Raw genomic sequence first — 19,067 nt, 5'->3', positions numbered from 1 at the left:
GTAGATGAAGATGGTGCTGCTGTAGATGGTGATGGAGATGATGATGTTGATGAAGATGACCACACCGGAGGGGGTTGGAGTCCAACGGAGGCGATTCCGGTAGTGTTTCCCCCTCCGATCTCCACCGGCGGCGGCATGCTGACTCTCTGTTTATGTGTTTTTGATCTCCGCCGCCGTAGCCTCGATGAAACCCTGGGGGTCGTATATATAGTGGTTTTTAGGTCAAAAGAAGTTGGTGGGCGCGAGATTGAGGTGAATCGAACAGATGATGCACGAAAGGGCATAGGTGGCGCGCCCGGAGGGGGAAGGCTCGCCACCTGCCCTAGTTTCCACCTCCTTAGTATCCTGGTGTCCTACTTCAGCCCATTTTGTTCGTCTCGAAATTTCTAAAGTGTGGCCCCTAACCTTGCCCTTTTTCGAGTCCCGTAGTTGATGTAAAGTTAAAAACACTAAAAAGAGACATTTTCTCCCAAACAGAATTAGAACCGGAGGAGAGGGATTGTTTAGAAAATCCAAAAAAAAAACATCATAAACATGGAAATAACATTATATAAGATGCAAATTTGTGGTAATACGTGGCAATAAACTGCAAAGTTCATGTATGCATTTTACATGCATCATATACCCATGTCAGTAGCCCCCGAGACTCTATTCGAGTTATAGACTCGGGTAGGGTCTCAATCTTCCAACTTTCTCCATAACTTAAATCTGTAATTGATTTGCATGTTCAGTCGATAGTAAATAATATCCGATCATCGGGATATTGGGGAACAAGCCTGATGCATCTGACATATCGGGAATCAGTTAATTGCCTAGGCGAATGCGAGTAGACCTACTTCAAACTCGAGTCGCGGAGGTCTCATCGCGTTCTAAATTCTAGTGAAAGCTACTCATGATGAAAAGGTGAAGGACCCAGCAGATACGGCCATGGCTATTGGAGCACTATATTCCAATTTTACCGCTGCTCATTCTCCTAAACCGAAGTTGCGAAGAGATGGTCGAACAAAGCCTTTGCAAAATTTTATAAAGCTTAATGTTGATACTTCGTCAGATGCAGATGATCTCCGTGGCACTACAGACGCAGTAGTACGTGATAGTTATGGAAACTTCGTTGCTGCGAGTACAAGCAAGCTAGAATTTGTCTACGACGTGTTGTCGGCCGAGGTACATGTCTTAAAACAAGGTTTAATTTTGGCTCAAACAGTTGGATGCAACATAGTTATACGTTGGTCCAAGCAATGAATGAGGGAGGCTACTCCAATGGAGCTTCAGCTGCAATCCTTGATGACTGCTATTACCTGGCTTCCGAATTTCTGAAGGTTAAGTTTGGACATAATTTTCGTTAAGCAAACTCTGTAGTTCATGAATTAGCTAGGCTAGCTCGTGGTTCTTCTGATCAACAAGTCTGGTTAGATGAGCCCCCAGTTTCTCTTGTACCCTTTCTAGTCAATGATGTAACTTCTATTTTGAATGAATAAAGAGGTATGTTTATGTAAAACAAAGTATGTGCACTGGTTTTTTCTCAAAGCATTATTGCGGTATGCAAGCTAAACGGATACTTGGACTTCAAGGTGAGAATGGTGCGGGTTGTTTTGGGTTTTTGGTGCGGATTCTGCTGTGGCCTTAAATGGTTTGGGCTGAAATGGTTTTAATAATGAATTGGATTGGGGCGGTGCGGGCTCAGCAGCAAAGCAGATTGGGGTGGGGCGGTTAGGTATTAGAAAAAAAAAGTGGAAACGGGCTGAAACTATGTGCTCGGCCCGCGCCAGCCGTGCGGGTTCTCCACGAGAGACGAAGAGCACGATTCTGTTCGTTCCTTTCCTCCCCAAATTCCCACGGCCACAGCCTACCTAGGTTCGAGCACCTCCGCCGCCGCTGCCGCCGCCCTGCATCCAAACTTCCGCCGCCCTGCGCTTCCCCGCCCGTCGCCGCTTCGAACTCCGAGCACACCGCGACCCAACCCTAGCCGCTGCAATCCCCACTCCCTCCCGATGCAGACGGAGGCGCGGGTGGGCGGCGTGGTCGTCGACGGCGGCCGGGCCACCATGGCCGCCCGGAGCAGCAGCAGCGCCACATCGGCACGGCGGCGCACCTGGGCCCTGGCGCCTCCGCCGCCGCCCTGCATCCAAACTTCTGCCGCCATATACGGTCACCGCCGGCTGACGCCCTACACGTTCACCGCCGGCCGCCGCCCTACACGGTCACCGCTGTCGCTGCGCGCGTGGAGGAGGAAGTGCGGTGCGGCTGCTGCACGCTAGAGATGGGAGTCACGGAGGGATGCGCATGCCTCGTTGTCCTCCATGGAATCCACGGGTAGAACCCATGGGTCCAACCCAAATTCTCCGTATGGGGTGGGGTGGTGTGGGTGGAAATATCGTGCGGGGTGGGGCGGTGCGGTTTGACAGAAAAAATAATTGGGTTGGGCTGGATTGGATACTTAGGTTAATGACATGCGGTGGGGGTTGGATTAGGGGTGGGTTCTGCCGGAAATTGCTCCCTAGCGCGCGCGCGTCGTAGCACCGATTTGCTAAAGGATGTTTATTCCTGGGCCGGCCCGTTTGAGCTAGCTGGTTCGTTCGTTCGCGTACAAGTGCTGGTCCGATCGTTTCGCACGACAGTTCGTTGGTTGGCCACATCGTGAACTGTTTATCTCAAAAACATACGTATATTTCTGCCCGTCAAAAAAAGATACGTATATTTCTGTACTTTTTTCCTTTTTTTCGTTTTACTGGTATGTTTCTTTTCTATATTTTTCTATTGTTTCTTTCTTGCATTTTTAATTCTTTTTGGACTAGAATTATTAGTTGTTGTATAATTAGTTGTTCCCCGTGAATAATGATTTGTTCCTTCATTCAGAAAGTGTTGTTCCGTTAACTCTACAACATTAGTTTCACTAATATTTTTGTTCCCATGTGTATAATTAGTTGTTCCCCGGTGAATAAGTAGTTGTTCCCTAGTGTATATGTATTTGTTCCTTCGTTCAGAAAGTTTTGTTCCTCTTAACTCTGCAAAATTAGTTTCACTATTGGTTTGTTCCCTGCTGTATAATTAGTTGTTCCCCGGTGAATAAGTAGTTGTTCCCTAGTGTTTATGTATTTGTTCCTTCGTTCAGAAAGTTTTGTTCATCTTAACTCTAAAGAATTAATTTCACTATTGGTTTGTTCCCTGGTGTATAATTAGTTGTTCCCCGGTGAATAAGTAGTTGTTCCCTAGTGTTTATGTATTTGTTCCTTCGTTCAGAAAGTTTTGTTCATCTTAACTCTACAGAATTAATTTCACTGGTTTGTTCCCTACTGTATAATAAGTTGTTCCTCTTTTATTTTTTTCTATGTTTCTTCCTGTATTTCTTTTTTCTATATTCTTTACCTATTTCTTTTTAGTCTCGTTTTCTTTTCACGGATTTCTTTTTTTATTTCAAAAACATGATTTTTTTTGTTCTATATGATTTCATTTTCGTTCCTCATTTTGATTTTTTTGTTCCCCTCCATATAGGCTTGTTTCCCTCCGTCTAGGTTGTTCCTCCTTCGTTTAAGATATTGTTCCCCTGCGTCTAAGATGTTGTTCCCCTCCGTTTAGGATGTTGTTCCCGTTCGTTCAGATTGTTGTTCCCTTCCATCTAGGTTGTTGTTCCGTTCCGTCTATGATGTTGTTCCCCTCAGTCTAGGATGTTGTTCCCCACTGGGTGAGATGTTGTTCCCTTTCGTCTAGGCTGTTGTTTCCATCCTTTTATGATGTTGTTCTGCTCCGCCTAGGCTATTGTTCCCCTCTGTCGAAACCATTGTTCTCCTCCGTCTAGGTTGTTGTTTCCCTTCATATAGGATGGTGTTCCCCTACATCTAGGTTGTTGTTCCCCGCCGTCTAGGCTACTGTTCCCCACCGGCTAGGTTTTTGTTCCCCTCCGTGTAGGTTGTGTTGTTCCCCTCCGTCTAGGCTGTTGTTCCTCTACATCGACAATGTTTGTTCCCCTCAGATTTATGTGTTGAAGGAGATTTAATAGAGGCTTCTAGCTCTATTTTTTTGTGTTATACTAGTCTCACTCTTTTTAACTATGCATCTAAAGGTATAATAGGGGCACCCTCATGGGGCATGGAGAGGCCATCCACGATACTCCACCAGGCGCGCATCGGCTGGGCAGTGGCCTCGTTTCGCTTTCCAAGGATTGGGCCACGTGTGGCCGTCCTGTTGGGCTTGGACGGCTTGCGTGAGACAAAACCGCCTCGGCCGAACCCTATCCCCCACCTCGCTCGTTCTCCTCCTCTCCCCTCGCGCCCACATCCCCGCCGCCGCACGCCTCTCTTCCCTCTCTCCCTCTCCTTCTCTCCCCGCACCGCCGGTTGAGAGCGGGAGCGGCGCTGCCGCAGGTGGAACACGCCGCGAGCGCCAAGGAGCGTCGCTGCCGGTGGAGCCGCCGCAAGTGGAGCGCGGGGCAGAGGCGCCGCCGGTGGAGCGCGTCGCGGGCGCGGGAGCGGCGCGGTTGGTGGAGCGTGCCGCGAGCGCGTGGGGATGGCACTGCCGGTGGAGCACGGGCCGCCGATGCGGTTTTCCAGTCTTCTTCGTCACCAACGCTGCAGCAAGGGCGAGACGACGAGGTCGCAGAGGCCGCCCGACTGGAGAAGAGACCAGGAGGCGGGGATCTACTGCAGCGAGAGAAGGAGGGAGTGCCTCGACCTCCCCTACTCTGCCTCTGATTCCCACTAGGTTCATCTCTCTCTCTCTCTCTCTCTCTCTCTCTCTCTCTCTCTCTCTCTCTCTCTCTAGATTCCCTTCTTCCTCATGAATGAATTTGGTGAAATTATTGTGTGATTGGTTAGGAAAGGAGATGCAAGGAAGGTCTTGATTTTGCACAGATTGTCCGTGTCCTCTGGTATCCTCTACGACCACTTTATTTTCTCAAATTTGGCTACAGGATATCCCATGTATGTACAATACTCTCTCCATTATGTGGCTTGCCTATGCAAACTATCATTGCTATATAGATGAATCATTCCTGACAAAATAAATTTGTGTTATGTTTGAGACAGGCATCAGATGACAACTCTAAGATATAAAAGTCCATTCTCCTAACATAGGTGCATTCTTTCAGTACAGGTCAGTAAAGAGATCATATGTTGTAGTAGCTTGACCGTGTCACACCATGTGAGTTACTGTCTGACCTCATGAGACTTGTGCTTTATTTTTACCTTGTCACATCGCGTGAGACAGGAGGAGGAGCACAAGCCTCTGCGGCATCGCTGGACCGCGACCATGAAAGATGTTATCTCCTGCTCTGTGTCTGCTGCACCGCGATGAGCTGAGGTGAGCCGACCGCATAAGTATCCTTATTTCTGTGTTGACAATGTTCATTGTTGTCTTTTGGCTATAATATTGAGAATGAGCAGCACTTGTGATGATTTTTTAATTGGTCTTTTATGATTCTGCAACTCTAAATATTATGAATTTTCTGTTTTATGGTTAAGCATAAGTTGATTCGGCACACTGTATTAGTGATTGCGTTATGAAAATGTGGATCCTGGTACCATGTTTGTTGGTCTTTTATAAATCTGCAACTCTAAATATTATGAATTTTGTGTTTTATGGTTAGGCTGGAATAGGTTGATTCGGCACACTGTGTATTAGTGATTGCATTATGAAAATCTGCAGCCTGGTACCAAAAGGTTATGAAGGATGCACCAAAACAGTTATATGCATAAATTTTAGCTTTATTTGTCCTAATTTTCAGGCCCTCGCTGGTTTTTTATTGCTTTGCCGCCTATAGAAAAGCAACCTCAAATGGAAGTGACCTACAAAACATGTTGAAACTATTGATACAACAAGTACTGTAAGTTGAAATGTAAACTGTTTTCATGGAGTGATATTTGTAGCTTATAATCCAGATAGACATTGCAGCCAATTAACCAAGTAGGTTGTCAAGCTTGTGCTTGATGGGGCCTATCTGGTTGTTGTGTCCAGTTTAATCCTACTTATCCACCGGTTGCATAAAACATTCAGTGATGGACCTTTTAGTTTTTCTCTATCATATTTGCTCTCTAGCTGTCCCATATACCGCAGTTCTAAAATTCTAGCCTTAAAGTAAGATGGTGGAGACAGCAGGAGGTGGGCATTTGCATAGGAAATAATTGGTTTGATTAACTCAACAAGTAATTTTTGGTATATATTTGACTTCTTTCTCTTATATCTTTGGGTTTTCAAGTTCTGTGTTTTGGGTATAGGTACAAGATCATGTGATAGACTAAATAAATATTGTGCCTACTGGCTCGGTTATTTTTCTCTCTTTCCTTATCTTCTATCAATACCGAGCTTTACATTACTTTCGGGCTTTGGTGCACATGTGAATAAGCCCATCTACCTTAGTTTCTTTCGACACTGGCATATCTTAGATTTTACAAAATTTTGGCATGTTAGAAATATCGAGGGCATTATTTGATACAATATTGTGGGATATATAGCTATCTCTTATATGCCAAGGGCCCCTATTGTAATTTCTTACTACCTTTTTGTGTTGTTTAAATCAGGGCGAACATTTGTTGTAAGTTGCTGGCACTGAGGCTGGTTTATGTTTCTTGCCCACGCATACACTACAGTGCAGGTTTATACTTTTGGATTTTTTATTTTCTTGTTTGTTCTATTTCGTGAATTGGTTGAGCTGATTTGGGGTTTTCCCTCTTTTTCTGTGCAGCGATAGGAGGCTTTGAAGAATTTGAATAGTGCACAACCCCACTGTCCGTCCTGGCATCGTTGTGGCATCGCTACTGTCTGCATTCGTGGTGATTTCTTTTTTATTTGACATATGTTCTTTGTGTCCTATATTCCTTTATGACGATTCTTTCTATTATTTTGTCTCTGGATTGTTCTTAATTACCGGTTGTTTGTTTCGTACCATATATCGTCAACTCTACCTCTGTGTTTGCCTACCTTCTACTTCTCCGTTTGGATCTACAGGTTAAATCATTTGTTTACTGATGTTTATAGGTTGGTATTTATAGTCTATGCCTCAGGTTGGGGAAAATTTTCGTTTGTGTATCCCAGCAGTCTGCATACTAGAGGGCTTCAGAAGCTACTGTATTTCTTGATTTTAATTTTGTGCTCTCCTCATGCTGGACACAGGTAGGCAGGAGATGTCATGGCCTTCTGAGCAGCATTTTTTGTTGTGTTACTAGGTTTGTTAGGCGCCTCATGTGCTAATTAGAGATGGGCATGCCCTCTGCCTAGTCGTCCTGCTTAGCCTTGCGCGTACTAATATGTGAAAGTTTGGTTCTTTTTTTTTTACATTTGTGGCTAATTTTGTATCCATTGTAATGGAAGAGATAGATAATAACTTTAGGTGACCGCTAAATTGTATTTCACATTACTTGTGTCGTGTTCTTCTAAGGTACCACTAAATTGATCCCATGCCTTTTATTTGCTCTAGATATTTTAGTTTTGACGCCCTTGCGCTAACAATATTCTGTATTTTTCAGCTTTCGCAAAATAGTTACTGTTTGAATTTTTTTGAAGTTAAAGTTGATATTTTCATGTGCTTTGTTAGGGCTTGTGATCAATGAGGCCCATGAAGAATGCCATATTCGATTTCTCGAGCATTTCCATCTCCCAACCCACCTGCTAAAGGTATAGACAAACCCGCTTCTTGCTGCGTGTAATCTGGTAATGGTGATTTTACCAGATTTAACATAACTCACCACTGATCTTTTATATGCAAAATCATGCCAACAGATAGTGCAAGTGTTGCTTGTATTCTGATGCTCAATAGAACTTATTTATATATCAAAAATCTACCTCTACTCATCTAATACTGAAGCATTTACTAATTAATTGTTTCCTAGAAAAAATGTTCATGTGGTTAATTTTCTTTGTGCAAGCAAAAAAGTAACTGAGGCCTTGGCTGTGTATGTACTAATATATGTATATAATGGTTCCTGTTTGTGCAAAATGGGAGAAAAGAATTTATGGATTTATTATGGTAATGGTTTGGTCTCATGGAAAATGACTCAAGTTCTTATCTATTTCCAGATATTGGATTTCCGAAAAGAAGCTCAGATCCTCACCTCATTTCACCATCCAGAAGTAGTTTCATTTTATGGTGTTTTTCATGTTGGGTCAGTGCAGATGTCAATCCCTAAATATAATAATAAACTGAACTTGTACTACTTTTGCCTTCAATAATAGCCACTATTTTTTTATTGGTGCCAATCTTCTACAGTTTAGCAAGGAATTTATGATCAGTAAATCAATGACCAAGTTTTCTGCTTTTTAATAAAGATTTTTATTTCAAAATAGAACCAGGAACTTAATCTGAAATACTTTTCCCTTTCATAATATGCCACTACGAAGTGACCTAACCACTTAAGTTGGACTAAGCATGTTTAACATACATTCATATGCACCATGCTTCTCATAATAATGCATTATCATCTTTGCTTTCTCATGACAATAATTAGAAGTTTAAATTCTTACCTATTGCCTTCACTATGTGCCAACTACATTTTATACTACTATATTAAAAAATTCTCAAACTTCCTTCTCTGATGTTTGTAAAACCACTTACTACTATGAGTTAAGCCTTAGCCAATTTAGACATGATTTAGATCTCATTTGCCATTTTCTTTTATCCATGGCATTCACTACCTTGATCATGTTACAACATTTTGCAGCTTCATAAAAGGTTTAGATCACTCTTAAAATGTGATTTGAATTGTGCTTTTGTGTGCCCACTGTTTTCATACTATATTTGATTTCAAAAATATTTTTTAGCATTAGAGTTTCACTCAAAATGCTAGATATAATTCAGTTTTTCAGATTTTGTCAAATTCTTGCTGCACTGTTCTTGATTTTTATAAACCATTGAAATCAATTCCGTTTGAGCTGAATACTTTACAGCATGTCAATAATAGTTACATCTTTCTTCTGTAAAATTTACAATTTTTTCTGAGATCTTTTGGTTGCCCAAATGATTTGAAAATAGAGTGCAGATATCAGTTTCAGAAAACACAATCAGTTTCAGATTCATAGTTCAGGGGACATGGGAGTAAAGACGCTGCAGAGGTATTCTTCCTCGTGGCAACCATCCACAGCGTAGCAGTGCCGTGCTTGCCGTTCGTCATGTTCAACCCCATCCTGCTGTCCTGTGGATCATCTTCTCCAGCTCTAACCTCACTCAGGCAATGTTTCCGACCATTCCAGTGAGCCTCTGGTCATACCACCATGTCCTTTAGCTTCTATGTACCGTGGTGCATCTTTTTGATGTGCGTGTTGCTTCAGATGGTCAGCTGAGTCGAGTTGCCGATGTGACCGGTCGCTACCACCGTGAGCTGAACACCATGGACTTGCCATTGACAACATCGATCACCAAAGTCTCTTCCTCCTTGACTGACTACACTATTGAGTTTCCAAGTAAGCTGCAACCAGTACCATACTACCATGTTTGTTCAGTAGATATTGGATAAACAATTAGTCTCTTCCTCCTTGACTGACTACACTATTGAGTTTCCAAGTAAGCTGCAACCAGTACCATACTACCATGTTTGTTCAGTAGATATTGGATAAACAATTAGTTACACTGCACACCTTTAATCTTCGATCAGTTTGCGCTTTACCTTCTATACAATTCTATACAGGAAGATAACTATTGATATATATTTGCATGTATCCTTTTTTGTCCTATTTAATATTGAGATCTTTTAATTTTTTTGCCATTTTTGAAAGATCCTTTCTTAACATAAGGTAACATCAGAGTTTTAGCATTTTTTGAGGTTTTAATGCCAAATAAGACTATCCAAGTTATTTTGACACTGGTTTATCATTCCAGACATATTTGCAGTGATTTCATTAGGTGAAGCACTACTTTCCTCTATTCCCCATTTAATTGGCTAATCCAGATTTTTTGTGTTCTTTTCAGTTTTGTTACCAGGAATTGCAGCTGGGCCATAAACGACAAAAGCTTGAGCAAAAAACAATGTCTGCGGGGACTAATCAAGATGTGTGAGTAAATTACTATCAGGTGACCGGCTTCCTATTTGGTTTCTTCTTGCTATGTGCCATCGTGTAATTATACAAGATATGCCCGCATGTGTAGTCATAATTGTTGTGAGATTTTTTCAGTTCTTTTATTCAGAATCATTGGTTCATGTGGTTTACGACTTCTTTGAAACCGTCTAAGATGCTTCCTTTTTTTCTTCTATATGCACATATTATTATTTGCTTGAGCACCAATTTTGGATGATCAGTGACACCAAGTCACTGCCTCATCATGATTCAGTTTGCTATTTCATGATCTTATTAGGAACCTTCTTGCGTTTGATTTCCCTGTATTTTGTTGAAAATTATCTTTTGACTACTCAATCTTTGTTTCAGGTCCTTATGGATGATATTAGTGTTCGTTGCAAAAGGTATGCTGAACTGCAGGTCTTTTCCTATATAAGTAAACCTTTAGTAGGTGCCATGTCCTTAGTGACCTTTATAGTCATCTCAACTGACCAGCCTTCATGATTCAGGTAAAGAAGGTGAATGGTGTTTTGGTTGGGACCTGCAGCGTTTGTTCTTATATGATGAGCCAGAAATATTCAGGAGGCAAAGCTTACCACATCTTAGATCCTGAAGCAACACAGGATCCCATCGCCCATGTCAAATGAACTTTGGTGAGACTTGAGGCATTATGCATTTACTGAAACATTTTTGCAGGCGTAACTACACATTTTCCTACGGAAAAGACATGTGGTAGGCCAAGGACTACCTGGAGTATCCACCTGTTGCAGCGGCTCCTATTTGCCTGACTCAATTTTGACAGAGGAAGAAGGGGATTCATCTACTAATAAGAACCCAAGTTCTTCAGCCTGAGATGTAACACTATTATTCTTCGCTCCCCAAATTATTTTTCATCCTTTCTTAGTTACCATGAGAGCTGCAGGACCCGTGTTGAGTTCAGATATGTATCATGGCAAAATCAAATGACTTTCATGAGTCAGAGAGTCCTTTATTCCTCATGTAAATTTTTTGGATGATGGAGATGAATTTATAGAAAGTTTTAGTAGCAAATGGAAACATGAGTGAGTCTCCTTCTGCAAGGTGTGTTCAATGTTCAAACATTCTTTTGTTATATCTGTTCCATGTTCTTAATAGTCTATCTAATTTGATTTATATTTTATTTGTGCCATGACTTTTAAAAGCCATGCTGCAACGATGCACATTATGTAGTTGGTGATTTTGGGTTCCTTCCTTCCTTGCTTTCGCTGCTCTCAGCAGAATCAACAACTGTTAGCTGCTATAATATATTTTCCACCTGTTTCCATGGTTGTATATAACTGTTTGTTTTCTCTGTTTGTATTTTATTATTGCAATTCTCTGTGTTTTCTATAACCTAAGAAAATAAGAAGTTCAATATCATTCTCATGTACACAGTCTCACGGGATCGTGCGCCCCAGGCGCACATCAAAATCTAGTTTTCATTATGTTCAGATGAGCTAGCTAGCTACAGCTAGCAATTCTGTGCATGTATGTACCACGTACATCAATTATGTTGAGAGTAGGTAGTACTAGCTGAATGAAACAACATCGATACGAGGGAGAAAAATATTTCATTAGTTGGTCCCAGCTAGCTTAGCTATGCATCCATGCAGCGCGAGAGTACTGTAGCTCCGTATGTACGGACCAGTGCGACACGGCACGCATGGCACGCACAGGCGCACAGCTACTAAGAGCATCTCCAGTCGCGTCCCCCAAACCGTCCCCCAAAGCGATTTGGGGCGCGCCGGACAAAAAAAGCGTTCCAGCCGCGTCCCCCAAAGCCAATTTTTGTCCGGCGCGGCCCGATACGGTGTCCGGCGCCCCGAGCCCGTCCCCGTCCCACAGGGGACGCTCCGGGGACGCCGGACACAACAAAAAGCGAGGCGAGGAGGCGCGGGACCGACGCGTCAGCGGCACAGTTAATTTTAACCTAACCGTCGCCTACCTCGCGACGGAAGTTATTCGCGCGCAGCGGCATCTTTGCCTTAATGGCGACGGAGGGGCAGGCGAGACGTCTCGTCGGTGCTGCGCAGCCTCCACGCGTCGCCGGCGTTCGCACGCCACCGCCCGTTCCCGCGCGAACTTCCCGCCTCTTCTCGTCTGTTCCCGCGCTTTCTTCCCGACGCCGGCGTCTATAAAAGGTCTCCCGGCTCATCAATGGTAGCCACCACACCCCGCCGGCAACAAACACAGCCCTCGTCGCTCCACAGCCGTCTCCTCCATCACCAGTGGCAATGGCGAACCGCCCCGGCGATGGCCACTTCCCTCCACCGCCGTCTCCTCCATTGAGGAGCCGGCAGCGGCGTGCGGCACTCGAGGAGGCACTCGAGGAGGAGGCCCGCCAGCGGCGTGAGGCGCAGCAGGCGGCGGATCTAGCGGCGTTCTCCGCCCCTGCCTCCGCAGCTGAGGAGGCCGCGGCGGCAGCGGCGGCGTGGCAGAGCGACGAGGGCGACACCGTTGCGGCGTTCGACGCCTCGACGGAGCAAGAGGCGCGACGGCGCCGGTACCGGGAGGAGATGGAGCAGCGATGGGCTGAAGAGCGCCAGCGCGATGAGCGGCAGGCGTTGTACCGTGAACGGCGTGACTCGATCGAGCGCCGGCGGCGTGAGTCGATCGAGCACCAGCAGCAGGTGACGGCGGAGGAGCGTCGGCAGCGGGAGGCGGCGCTGACGGCGCTATGGGGGAGGCGGGCGGAGCAATTGGCGGCGGAGGCCGACGCGTTAGCGGCGGCGATGATGGAGGCGCCAACAGATGTGGAGGAGGAGGCGCCAATGGAGGATGAGGAGGCCGAGGCGGAGGAGACCGAGGTGGAGGACGACGACGACGAGTTCGACTGGTCCGACGACGACGGGCCGCACCCGGACGAGACGGCCGATCAGCAACACGCCCTCGTCGAGTCCTTCGAGTCGGAGAAGAAGCTCCAGGACGACGCCCGTGCCCGCGAAGAGGCGCATATTCGTCGCGCCATCGAGCTCTCCCTCCGAGAGCGGCGCAGCGAGGGACGGCGGAGGACGCGCGGCGGAGCGGCACCGTCTGGCCACCGCCGCTCGCAAGGAGAGGAGGCGCGCGCAGGAGGAGCTGCGGCGTAGGGGAGGCGACGACGGGGCGGGGCCGTCGAACGCGCCGCCGGGCGGTCAGTAGTCTAGGTTTAGATGAAATCTAGCCGTTTTCATTCAAACTTTGTAATATATAATCAAAATTGAATGAAAATCTTTATTTTCGTGCACAAATATTCATTTGGGGCGGCGTTTGGGGGACGCGGCTGGGGAGCGACGTCCCCCAAACACGACACGAACAAAATACGTCCCCCAAACGCTCGATCCGGCGCGGTTTGGGGGACGCTTTGGGGGACGCGGCTGGACATGCTCTAACCTGCCGTGTGCATGCGGGCGCGATGCAACGAACCGGCAGAACCGCGGAAGAGCCCAAGTTTAGTCCCACCTCGACTCCCGAGAAACATATCGAGCGACTTAAATATGTTCTTCCGCCCGCAGTTGCCAACTTGCCATAGTACTGTTTCCGGTTCGGCCGCCTTTAGATCGTCTGGGAATAGAGCAGACCGTTTCCTGCGTGCGTATAAATGGGCCTCGCAAGACGAGAAAGCCCATGAGACAAATCCTTGAGCGAAACCGAGCGTAGGCAGCGCGCGAGCGCGAGGGAGGAGGACCCGTTCTGCCCCATTCTCCCGCATTAATAGACTCTGAGGACATCCGACCCAAACGGACGCGCTGGGCCGTCCGTTTTGGGCCGTTTGGGTGGCCGAATGGACACCCGGACAGCGCCGCGTGTCCGTTTAGGTCGCACGCGGCGCCCAACGCGCGGACGCACCGCATATGTAATAAAAAAAACATAAATGAAAACAAAAAATAAAAACAGCACAAAATAAATATAAAGTACTGGTTAGTTAAACTTAGCCCTATTTTGGGCAATTTTTACACAAAAGAAAGCCCTATATGGGCTTTAAACTAAAAAAAAAAACCCTAGTCAGGGTTTGCGAGCATGGTGGCCGCCGGCAGTACTACCCCCAGTAGTACTCGTCGTCGTCGGCGTCGATGATGACGACGCCCCCCGGCGGCGACGCGCTGTTCCGGCTCGAAACGCCGGAGGGCACCGGGGACTCCGGCCAGGGCTCCCACTGCGCCCTTTCCCAGGTGGAGTGCGTGATGAGGACATCCCTACCTCACTACTACCTCCGTCATTGCAAGATGAAGACGATGTTGCTGCGAAGCTCAAGTCCGATGAAGTTAGGATTGGACCCATTACAAGGGCTCGTGCGAAGCTACTTAAGCAACAGGTGAATTCGCTCCTAAACGATACTTTGATTGATGAGAACTTTATACTACCTAAGTCATTTCACTTATGTATGATCAGGTATGAGGAGGGAGCAAGCATCGCACGAGGAGGAGAGGAGCAGCTGTACATGGCGTTGGACGTGAAGACATTCCACGAATGCGCGAGGGAGGAGAGGGAGGCATGCGCAAGACAAGAGGAAGTCAAAGACAGTGCTGAGACAGACCGAAGTGCTGATTTTGAAACGGACGCCATTTCTTCATACGAACTCGGAATCAAGCAAATGAGCACTCGTTGGAAAGATAATTTCAAGACCTTTCAAATGAGTGTACCACCGGCACTGCCGGCCAAGGAGGGGCGGCACTGCCGGCCATGCGGCACTGCCGGCCATGCAGGGGCAAAGATCGCTGGCTCAGTGCACCCCAAGATCGCTGTCGGCCGTGACACCCCAAGATCGCCGGCCTCACCGGCACTGCCGGCCTCGACACCCCGGCACTGCCGGCCTTGCCCGAATTCGACCCAGTTTTGGCCGAACCTGTTTTAGGTCGGTTTGTATCGAACTATTTCGACCCCTGGTCGTCCTGGACGCCTATATAAGCCCCAGGGACGCCCTCAAATTAGGTTTAGACCACGTTTAAGATAAACCCTAGTTCTTAGTTGTTTGCTATGCAAAACTATTGAATCCCAACTCTCCAATTCGTTGCGATCTGGAGTTTTATTGCTACTGAAAGTTTGTGTGATCTGCTGTTCCATTGGGGATTAGAAGATTGCAATCTACCGCTTCGTGGTCGGCGGCTACGTGCGCAAGTGTGTGGAGTTGCGAATATCTTGCAGGGTTGAGATCTGTTGCATTGGCTACAGGAATCAATCGAGAGACTTCGTCGGCGTCATACAAGTTATCTACACCATATCATCGATTCCCTCCGCTGCATATATCCATTGTGTTCATCACCACCGTCGCTTACTGAGAAGATCGGGCAACCCCTTATCATCTTGGTATCAGATTTCCAGTTTTCCTCGGTAAGCCATCCACAATCCACCCCATAGTTGAGTTGTGAGTGTTTTCCTATACAGAAAAAGCCAAAAATATTAGGGTTAGGGTTTGCCATAGCCATAGCTTGCACTAATTTCGAGTTTTAGTTGCTTTTCGTAGTTGTTTTTGCGTAACTTTATCTTTCATCTAGTATTTTAGGGTTTGAGTTTACTCTATCATCTTGTGTTTAGTTTATCATAGTGTGTCAGTTTTTGTTACTCCGAGTCCACATAGCGTACAGTGTGCTTGTTCCCAACCATAGACACAGCCTATCGATATAAAGTGACTAGGAACTTCCCCAGAAGAGACTAGTTTTACCGCTCGACAGGCTGCTCATTAGGGTTTTGGTGCTTTGCATATCTTGTTGGCCGTGTTATCAAGGAGTTGTGTCATAAAATCAAAAAAAATCAAAACAAAGAGAAAATAGAAAAGAAGCAAAAAGAGCTACATAGCTGCGTGTGTTACAAAAAGAAAAATACAAAAAGAAAAAGTGTGTGCTAGTTGAATTGAAGTGAAGGCCTAAGTTTTCTTTACTGCACCTGTAGTTGAGCAATCTTGTGCCTGTCTCGTTGAGCTTTGCTAGCGTCTCTCGAGTGCATTGCAACCTTTCATCCATATAGTTGCATTGCCACATTTATCGCCTTGTGTGAGTATCTTTGGTTGTCTACGGTCAGCGCTAGAGCTTGTTATTGGTGCAAATAGGTAGCCTACCTACAGCCCCACATATATTCTGCTTAGTCGTGTGATTGTTCTTATACCCTTGATATTCGCTTCGCTACATCCGTGCACTAGTCCGTCAATCCAAGTTGGTAAGCAATACTAATTCACTTTGGAGCGGTAAGATTCACCTTTCTTATCAGTTTTGAGTGAGTTGTGAGAGTACCACCAAAGATTTTTTGTTTAGTGCACTAACCTACTGATAATGTCTTCTTCTGAGTTCAATGTGATGCAGAAAAAGGATCCATCCACGCCGGTTACTTGGATGGAATATGAGGCTCTTCGTGATCACCTCACACGTGAACTTCGTCTTACTACGGAGACATTTGATACTGAAATTCAAGGTGTCAACTTGAAGGTCGATGAGGCTACTACGGCTATTAACACCGTTCAAACATCGATGACGACTCTTCAAGCTGAAGGAGATATGCCCTAGAGGCAATAATAAAGTGGTTATTATTTATATCTTTATGTTTATGATAAATGTTTATATATCATGCTAGAATTGTATTAACTGAAACATTAGTACATGTGTGATATGTAGACAAACAAGAAGTCCCTAGTATGCCTCTTAAACTAGCTTGTTGATTAATGGATGATTAGTTTCATAATCATGAACATTGGATGTTATTGATAACAAGGTTATGTCATTGTGTGAATGATGTAATGGACACACCCAATTAAGCGTAGCATAAGATCTCGTCATTAAGTTATTTGCTATAAGCTTTCGATACATAGTTACCTAGTCCTTATGACCATGAGATCATACAAATCACTTATACCGGAAAGGTACTTTGATTACACCAAACACCACTGCGTAAATGGGTGGCTATAAAGGTGGGATTAAGTATCCGGAAAGTATGAGTTGAGGCATATGGATCAACAGTGGGATTTGTCCATCCCGATGACGGATAGATATACTCTGGGCCCTCTCGGTGGAATGTCGTCTAATGTCTTGCAAGCATATGAATGAGTTCATAAGAGACCACATACCACGGTACGAGTAAAGAGTACTTGTCAGGAGACGAGGTTGAACAAGGTATAGAGTGATATCGAAGATCAAACCTCGGACAAGTAAAATATCGCGAGACAAAGGGAATTGGTAATGTATGTGAATGGTTCATTCGATCACTAAAGTCATCGTTGAATATGTGGGAGCCATTATGGATCTCCAGATCCCGCTATTGGTTATTGGTCGGAGTGAGTACTCAACCATGTCCGCATAGTTCTCGAACCGTAGGGTGACACACTTAAAGTTGGATGTTGAAATGGTAGAACTTGAATATGGAATGGAGTTCGAATATTTGTTCGGAGTCCCGGATGTGATCCCGGACATCACGAGGAGTTCCGGAATGGTCCGGAGAATAAGATTCATATATAGGATGTCATTTTATGTGAATAAAATGATGCGGAAGGTTCTATGGAAGGTTCTAGAAGGTTCTAGAAAAGTCCGGAAGAAACCACCAAGGAAGGTGGAGTCCACAAGGGACTCCACCTCCATGGCCGGCCAGCCCTAGTGGGGGTGGAGTCCCAAGTGGACTCCACCATAGGGGGCCGGCCACCCCCCACATGGGAGGTGGGAATCCCACCTTTGGGTGGGAGTCCTAGTTGGGCTAGGTTTCCCCCCTCCTATGGAAGGTTTTGGTTTCGGGTCTTATTCGAAGACTTGGACACCAACACTTGGGATCCACCTATATATAGAGGGCCAAGGGGAGGGGGCCGGCCACACCAAAAGCCACAAGCTTGGCCGCCCCCCATAGTGGCCGGCCACCCCCTCTCCCCAAACCCTAGCGCCCCGCTCCTCCACCATATCCCGCACGCTTAGCGAAGCTCCGCCGGATTTCTCCACCGCCACCGACACCACGCCGTCGTGCTGTCGGATTCAAGAGGAGCTACTACTTCCGCTGCCCGCCGGAACGGGGAGGTGGACGTCGTCTTCATCAACAACCGAACGTGTGACCGAGTACGGAGGTGCTGCCCGTTCGTGGCGCCGGAACCGATCGTGATCAAGATCTTCTACGCGCTTTTGCAAGCGGCAAGTGAACGTCTACCGCAGCAACAAGAGCCTCCTCTTGTAGGCTTTGGAATCTCTTCAAGGGTGAGTCTCGACAATCCCCTCGTTGCTACCGTCTTCTAGATTGCATCTTGGCTTGGATTGCGTGTTCGCCGTAGGAAAATTTTTGTTTTCTATGCTACGTTATCCTACAGTGGTATCAGAGCCGTGTCTATGCATAGATGGTTGCACGAGTAGAACACAATGGTTTGTGGGCGTTGATGCTCTTGTTATCTTTAGTTGAGTACTTTGCATCTTTGTGGCATAGTGGGATGAAGCGGCTCGGGCTAACTTTACATGACCGCGTTCATGAGATTTGCTCCACGCTTGACATGCAACTTGTATTGCATAAGTGGCTTTGCGGGTGTCTGTCTCTCCTACTATAGTGAAGATTCAATTTACTCTTCTATTGACAACACTAGTATCACCGTTGTGGTTCATGTTCGTAGGTAGATTGGATCTTGCTCGAAAACCCTAAACCACGTAAAATATGCAAACCAAATTAGAGAACGTCTAACTTGTTTTTGCAGGGTTTGGTGATGTGATATGGCCATAATGTGATGATGAATATGTATGAGATGATCATTATTGTATTGTGGCAACCGGCAGGAGCCTTATGGTTGTCTTTAAATTTCATGTTGAGTAGTATTTCAAAGTAGTTGTAATAGTTGCTACATGGAGGACGATCATGAAGACGGCGCCATTGACCTTGGTGCTTCGCCGACAATGATGGAGATCATGCCCGTTGATGATGGAGATCATGTCCACGCTTTGGAGATCAAGATCAAAGGCGCAAAGACAAAAAGGGCCATATCATATCACATATGAACTGCATGTGATGTTAATCCTTTTATGCATCTTATTTTGCTTAGATCGCGACGGTAGCATTATAAGATGATCCCTCTCACTAAAATCTCAAGATAATAAAGTGTTCATCCTTAGTAGCACCGTTATCAAGTCTTGTCGTTTCGAAGCATC

At 45.7% G+C, this 19,067-nt stretch overlaps 1 long non-coding RNA gene across 3 annotated transcripts; it reads left to right on the top strand.

Moving 5' to 3' along the window:
- The first annotated feature begins 7,988 nt into the window (after positions 1-7,988).
- Positions 7,989-11,109, top strand: LOC127299313 (uncharacterized). Of its 3 annotated transcripts, XR_007850380.2 has the most exons (5): positions 7,989-8,093; positions 8,960-9,176; positions 9,256-9,387; positions 10,348-10,382; positions 10,488-10,633. It is a non-coding gene; the product is annotated as an uncharacterized lncRNA (long non-coding RNA). The 3 variants fall into 3 exon arrangements; XR_007850379.1 differs by lacking the exons at positions 7,989-8,093; positions 10,488-10,633 and adding an exon at positions 10,675-11,109 and having other exon boundaries at positions 8,518-9,176; XR_007850378.2 differs by lacking the exon at positions 7,989-8,093 and having other exon boundaries at positions 8,518-9,176.
- Positions 11,110-19,067: the final 7,958 nt, after the last annotated feature.

Source organism: Lolium perenne, chromosome 5, assembly GCF_019359855.2.
Source record: "Lolium perenne isolate Kyuss_39 chromosome 5, Kyuss_2.0, whole genome shotgun sequence".
In the NCBI taxonomy this organism is placed as follows: Eukaryota; Viridiplantae; Streptophyta; class Magnoliopsida; order Poales; family Poaceae; genus Lolium; species Lolium perenne.
This window is presented reverse-complemented; position numbering and strand designations above follow the sequence as displayed.